At 34.9% G+C, this 7,603-nt stretch overlaps 1 pseudogene; it reads left to right on the top strand.

The window, feature by feature from the left end:
- Nucleotides 1–6,857: 6,857 nt before the first annotated feature.
- LOC112470533 lies at nt 6,858–6,976 on the top strand (annotated as a pseudogene).
- Nucleotides 6,977–7,603: the final 627 nt, after the last annotated feature.

Genomic DNA, 7,603 nt, shown 5'->3' with positions numbered 1-7,603 from the left:
AAAAGTGTGGGTACATATATACAAGGGAATATTACCCAGCCATAAAAAGAGATGAAATACTCCCATTTGCAACGATATGGATGGACCTTGAAATAATCATACTAAGTGAAATAAGCCAGACAGAAAAGGTTGAAAATCACATGATATCTCTTATATGTGGGATATAAACTTAAAAGCAACAAATGAACAAGACAAACAAACAGAGACTCATGGACATGCACAATGGACTAGTGGTTACCAAAGGGGAGAGGAAAAATGTCAAATTAATTAATTAATTAATTAATTAATTAATTAAATGTTAAAATGTTAAAAGAAAGGATTTGTTTTTATACTGAAAATTTTTCTGTCAGGAATTTTTTTCTTCAGAAGTCTTGTTTGTTTTAATGTTTTAAAGTACTTCAAGTCTGCATTTTGATCTCTGCTTCATTGTAAAAATGATGAAGAGATAGATTCTTCTAAACAGAAAAATTGAGATTCTCATCTAATTCGAGATTTGGGACGTAATTAATTAATTAATTAATTAAATGTTAAAATGTTAAAAGAAAGGATTTGTTTTTATACTGAAAATTTTTCTGTCAGGAATTTTTTTCTTCAGAAGTCTTGTTTGTTTTAATGTTTTAAAGTACTTCAAGTCTGCATTTTGATCTCTGCTTCATTGTAAAAATGATGAAGAGATAGATTCTTCTAAACAGAAAAATTGAGATTCTCATCTAATTCATGAGATTTGGGACGATGTTTCCTGAAAACATGGTACAATTTCAGATGATATTTTTAAGCAAGTTTGATTAGGAGATAAAATATTTAAGCAAAGGTTTCTAACTCTTTAACACTTTGCCATTGTCCATGGAAAGTACAACCTCTAGCTTTGCATTCAAAGTGTTCTCCTGTTCATCTTTCTTTCACTTTCCCAATGTATTTCTTGTTATTTCTCTACACAAATCACTCCAGTAGCCAAACCTGCTAATTATTCCCCATCCATCTCAGCTTCTATGTCTTTGTTCATTCAGTTTTCTGCTTGGAATACTCTTGCTTTTTTATTCTTTCATCTGCACTTGACTATCCCTCAAAGTCTAGTTCAGGTCCCTTCTTCATGAAGTTTGCCTGTTCATATCAGCCTTAATTAATATCTCCCTCAATTCTAATCTTAAATATACCTAATGCTTACTGCTCATTTGGCACATACTATGGGCTACTGAATAGTATCTGTCATTTATGAGCGCCCTCCCTTTAACCATATTGCACTAAAACAGTAGAGAGAGTTTAAAGTTTGAAAAACTTTTGTAATCTCATAGGAACTAGAGATTTCTTTGAAAATAATGATAGTAGTGATGATAACCAGATACATTTATAGACCTGATATTATGTTTACTGTGGAGGAAAGATATAGAACCAAGTTTAAGTCCAAACTATTTATTAACTTGGAAGCTTTGATTCTGTTAATATTCCTAAAACAGTATATGAAAGATTTCACAAGAATTATTGCATGTAATGTTTAACATAAATTTGCAAGATGACTTCTGTTATTAGCTCAATTTTAAAATTGAACAAAGCGAAGCCTAGAAAGTTTACTTAAAAACAGAAATTAATAGAGAGACCAAGGTTCTCCTGTTTGAGAACCAGATCTATGGTCTTACCCAGGTATACAATTGTTGGGTGTATACCTACCTGTTGGCTGTGTACCCTTCTAGCCCTTTACCTGCTAGCAAAATAGATCTCAAAGTTATTTGGAAGCTGGCAAGAGAAAGTGTGCCTTCTTAACTACAGTAAGAAGCAGGTTCATGAGCTCAAAGAGATTTCTAACAGTAACAGAGGAAACTGTTAAAGAATTACTTCCTCCCTCCTCTACTGACAACAAATTCTAAAAGTCCTGCTGTTCTCCCTTACACTGGTAGGCAGGGTACTACTGGTTAAATCAGTGCTGAAGTTTCCCCAAATGAATAAGGACAGGACCTAACAGAGCTGGTCTGACAGCTAGCCACAGTTACAAGAATAGTTGTCTTCAACTACAACTGGGCATTTGAAGTTGAAACTGGTTTCCAATTAACCATTGAAATTAAGGCAGAATGTATAAAGGAAGAACAGGGAAATGTCTCAAGCACTTTTGCTTTTTAATGGGTTTGACCTTTTTAAAGTTGAATTTTGTGACAGGCAATGCTGAAAGGAAAACTGGAAGAAACAAAATGGCAAAGTTCTAAAAATATGAAGTACAAATTGTAATTAAAAAAATAAAAAGAGCTTAAGCTTCAGCTCAAATGTCCTAAGTACAAATATCTCTTAATTACCATCCCAACACTCTCTAAGCCATGCAAATATATAGTCTTTATCTGCTGCCTCTCTGCTCTCCTCAGCATTTCCACTCTTCATGGCTGCACCATCAAACCTATTTTGTCATAACTTCATTCCAAGTGTTAGGTTGATAGTTATTGGTTACTTTCCTCCAGGGCTAAGCTGTCACTCTTCTTCTAAATGCATGTTGATGTCTTATTTGCATAAAAGGCCAATGGTCACTCAGCATGTTATAGTGGCCAGCCAGGAATTAGGAAGACCTGTTTTAAATCCTATAGGTCTGCAGGAAACTAGTTATAAGATGTTAATTATTCTTGATTAAGTCACAATCATTCTTGATCTCAGTTTTTGCATCTTTGAAATAAAACTCTTGTTCTAGATTATGGCCAAGCTTTAAGCTTGAATTTTACATCTGTAAATCTACCTATCATTCATAGCTTCCATAATAGTAATATCTTTCTTTTCTTTTTCTTTCTGGCTTTAGTCTGTATTTCTTTACTGGTTATTAGCTACTGTCATCCCTTGAGTTTATTTTCAAACCTACTCGACTCTTTTACTATTTTCATTCTTATTCATTTTCCTTTTATATTCACTCAGTAATGAGATTTCAACTGTCAATTACTTGACACTGAATACTAAATTTCAATTTTCTATTCTATAGCCATCATGCTATATCATTTTGCCAGGTCATTTTTATTAGCAGTAGAGATCATAGATTCTCACAGCAAGGCATTTCTTATCTCCCAAGTTCTAAAGTTTCTCAGTCTTGAAGTCAATTTAGACTCCTCCAAAACCTCTGCAGTTAATTCATAGCTAAATCTTATATTTCTCTCTATAAACTTTCCTTGCAAGATTTGAAACCACCTGCATCAACAGCTCAACTATTGGGACTGAGAACTGAGACCACTCACATTAACATGTCTTAGCTGTTTGTTTAAGGAAGTATTTGCCCAGGAACATGAAACTATAAACCAATAGACAACTTCATGATTTGTTTCAGGAAGAAAAAAACTGTTTTGTACGAGTTATGAAATTTTAATATCCAGTAAGGACATACCAACACGTATGGTTTTAGCCTTTTAATCTACTCTTCACATGGCTTTGAGATTTATAAATGTTTTTATAAAATCAATTAATTAATTAATTAAAACATAAAAATGAAAACAAAAGAGAGGGAAAAATATTTTTAGAAAGTACGCACACTCTAGAATCCACAGGGAAACTTTAAACTTGCAGGGCCTGTAGGGAGCTAAAGCTCCCCAAATTCAATAGAGTGCATGGATTATCTCGGGAGGCCTGCTTGCATAAAAAGGAAAAGGCTGGTTCTGTGGAATTCCAGGAAGAAGAAGATTAAGTATAGTCAAAGGGAGTGTCGATTGTACCTCGATCTTCAGGATGTTACTTTTATTATGTTATTTTGGGATACACAAAGGAACATATTATGTATAAAAGGAGCATAAGAAATAAACTCGGAGAGACAGTTGAGAGATCTGTTCTCCCTCCTGCACCCTGTCTGTCTTCTCTTTTTTCTCAGTCCCCACTCCCCCATTCAGGTACCCGGTTTGACTTGGTCGGCTGGCTTCCGACAAGGGCCAACTTCCTAATATATACTTTTGATCCTCTTCTCATCACCCATTTTAACTCTATTTAATTGATTTTAAAGCCCTTTTCTCATTGTTGTTTTATTGTTTTGTTTCATTTTGTTTTACCTGTATGAGAATCTTTCCCTGTGGGCACTTAATTTACACTTAATTGTCCGCACTTAATCCTCAATATCTAACTTTCTTCTACCAGGAAGTCTGACCTGTCTATGACTACTCATCCATGCTCAACATATCTTTTGCAACTTGTCGCAATATTTCTTATTTTTCAAAAAGGCTTCTAGCCATAATAATTGATCACCTAATTCAAGTCACTCCTTTAATCTAAATATTCCCAGAATTTACTTTATTTTTCTTTATGGCACTCACTTTAGCATGTTTTGTTAGAGCATCTTCCAGGGTTTACGTTTGTTGCTTCTCCTGAATGGTCCTCATTAAACATTCCATCTTTTCCCTCACATTTCCCAGCCTCTTTGCAGTTAGATAGGGCCACGTGATTAGTTCTGGCTAACAAGCTGGGGAATAAGTGATATATGTCACTTATGAAAAAAAAGCACAGAAGAGTTGAAGCTCAACCTCCCAGCTGTCTCTTTCTCTAGAAGGCTGTATGTGCCAGATAGCTAAGCTACAAGACTGAGTCTCTATGGGCCTGGCTTCTGAGTGAAGCTATAGGGCAGATCTCCCAAATGCCCTAAGCTGGACATGTAGTGAGAACAAAAACGAACCTTTGTGTATAAAGCCAGTGAGATTCTGTTGTTTGTACCTAAATAATATAGCCTTCAAAGAAAGTCAAATGATTTTAGATAAAGGATCATTCCTTCAATTGATTTTATGTTTCTCTCCACAGTATACTGTATAGATTTCTACACAGATATTGTAATAAATACTTTTGACTATATGTTTTTTTACTGTTTTGAAGTACTTTGCCCTAAATATAATTTGTCCCAGAAGTTGTAATGCAATAGAAGTGGATTCCAGAGTAATGATCTAGAACTCTCCTCATACTATGTTGTGTTGCATATCAGATTTGAAAAATCAATGTAAAAGTTTTATAAGGAAAAAAATTATCTAGGTATATCTGTCAGGGATTGATCAGGAAAGCAGAACTCCCATGGGTTATGTGATAAGGAATTTGTTATATAAATCAGACCTTACATAATTGGAAGAGGCACTGTGTAAGCAGAAGACTAAAAGGAAGAGTGAGTGAATCAGAGGAGATGCTTACCATTCAATCTGAAAGCTCAGCATGTACAGTCACTGAAGTAGAACTGTAAAGGCTGAGCTGGTGAAAAAGTCTATGGGTAACTATTGCCTCTATGGGTCTTCAGCCAGTGTCTGGTGATGGGCTTGGAATGTTGGTCTACAAGATCAGTAGTTCCATAAAAAAAAAAAAAAACATGGAGTGGAGTAGAGTGAGGAGAAGCTGGAATCTCTTACCACCTGTGTGTCTGTCTTGTCTTTGCACCTAATAATAGAGACCTTCGGAGAGTAAAGTTGCTACTTCACTTCCACTTTCCAAATTCCATGTAAATCTCACTTTCTGCCAACATAATACAGAACTATAAAAAGAGGAGAATTTAAATTTAAGAAGCAAAAGAATGGTTTGCTTGTCAAATAAAATGAAGTTTAAATGTGAGTAGTCAGCCTCAAGGCAAAGAGTAGTGGATTAAAGATGGCCACAAGTTCTGTATTTCTTCTCCATCTATGCCTGGAAGCTATTTCCCTTCCCCTTGAATCTGGATTGGGGCTTTGAGATGCTTTTTGGTTTGCAGCTGAAGTGAAGCTATGTCTGTCCCAGGCCTAGCCCTTAAGAGACCTTGCAGGAAACCTAATTACTGGAGCTTTGGCTGTTTTCCTTCTGGATCCACCCGTGGGTGAGTGCTGATGACACAATTTTCTCCATTTGTTACTAGCTAATGACTGAGATTGAAGGTGTGCAAATCCAGATCAATTCTTGTGAGGCATGGGAATGCTTTAATTTTGACTTTGCTTTGAAGATTCATTACTGGCCTGGCAGAAATGTGTTGAGAACTGTTACAATCTGAAATTCCTTTTACCCAATCCTCCTTCTTCCCTCTTCTTTATGGGTGGCAGATCTTCCATGGCTTCCTTCCTATTTAACTTTCATAGGTGTATCTCCCCCAAAATGTCTTACACATCTAATCCCATCTTGGTATATGCTTCTTGGAATATTTGAATTAACACAGGCAGTTTGTTATACAGCAACAAATAACTGAAAGAAAGTTAACCATTCTTCTACATTTGTCTAAGACAGATCTTATGTCATGTAATTACATTTTACTGAATAAAGATATTCTTATGAACTGTTCAAAGGTTATTCCTTTATAAACTTTTTATATAAATCATAAATTAGGGGGAAAATGACCTTTGTTTAAGGCAGACTTCTTTTTTTGAAATAGTATTATGTATATTTTGAAAAGAAATACTGTATTCTCATAAAAATGTAGTCTTTAGATTCACCTCCTTATAATGAGCAATCAACAAAACCTTTTTGAATGCCTGCTGTCTGAGAGGTAAAATGTTCAGCCCTGAAAAAAACAAATTGAGAAGACAATGATTGTGTCTTCAAGAAGCATTGATTGTACTATAGAGAAAACGAATGTACAGATATAATCAACAGTATCCTGAGGTTACCTCCTGGTTGGTCCACTCTCTTCATCTGTTCATTATTGGAATAGACCATCCAGAAGTTAACTCTGGGAATGTCTGCATATGGCTAAGGTTTCTAGAAAGACTGGCATGTAACGAATGATAAAGAATCAGCAAAGAAGGTAAAATTGAAAACAAAAACAAAAAACTAATTATAAATTCAGAGAGAATTAGAATGGTTCATAGAAAGAAACCTTCAAGACTGCAAATTTATAGAGTGAGAAATACTATTTCAGGGAGTATGTAACTGAGAAAAAGCAATAAAACTCTAAAATAAATAGACTTTAAAATTTAACAGTAGGCTACGGCCATGCCACCCTGAACAAGCCCAATCCCGTCTGATCTCGGAAGCTAAGCAGGGTCAGGCCTGGTTAGTACTTGGATGGGAGACCACCTAGAAATACCAGGTGTTGTAGGCGTAAAAAATAAAAAATAAAGGATTGTAAACTGACAAGGTCCTTGCAATCTGTGAGGTCAACCAAGGCAAGCTCTGATGTTTCCAGATTATAGAATAGTTTAAAGGAATATCTTGATTGTTTAAAATTTACAAGAAACTTTGCCTCACCAAAAAATAAGTAAATAAATAAAAAATAAATAAATAAATAAATAAATAAATAAATAAAAAATAAAATAAAATAAAATTCAACAGTAGTTATTTCTTTGGTTTTCATTTTTCTTCTAATTCTTGGATGGTGGGAAGTGAAAAATTCTTTAAATTCCCCAGTTAAGACTCTAGACCACTTTTGAGGGGGAAATGATTATTTAAACTGGACAAATGAGCCTGATGAAGTGTTAGAACTTAATAATAATGATGATGACATCACTTACTGAGTGGTATTATATGTCAGAAAATGTTTCCCATATCCTACCTCATTTGATCCTTCCCAGGAGATCGGGGAGTAGGCACTGTTTTAATCTCATTTTGTAGATGAGGATTCTGATCCACAAAGTTAAGTGAAACATTACTCAGACTTGCACAGCCAGCAAGTAGTGGAGCCAAAATCCAAACCCAGGCAAAGACTAGTGTCCATATCCTTTTATTTATA

This window comes from Pteropus alecto, unplaced genomic scaffold (assembly GCF_000325575.1).
Source record: "Pteropus alecto unplaced genomic scaffold, ASM32557v1 scaffold3, whole genome shotgun sequence".
NCBI classification, from domain to species: Eukaryota; Metazoa; Chordata; class Mammalia; order Chiroptera; family Pteropodidae; genus Pteropus; species Pteropus alecto.
This window is presented reverse-complemented; position numbering and strand designations above follow the sequence as displayed.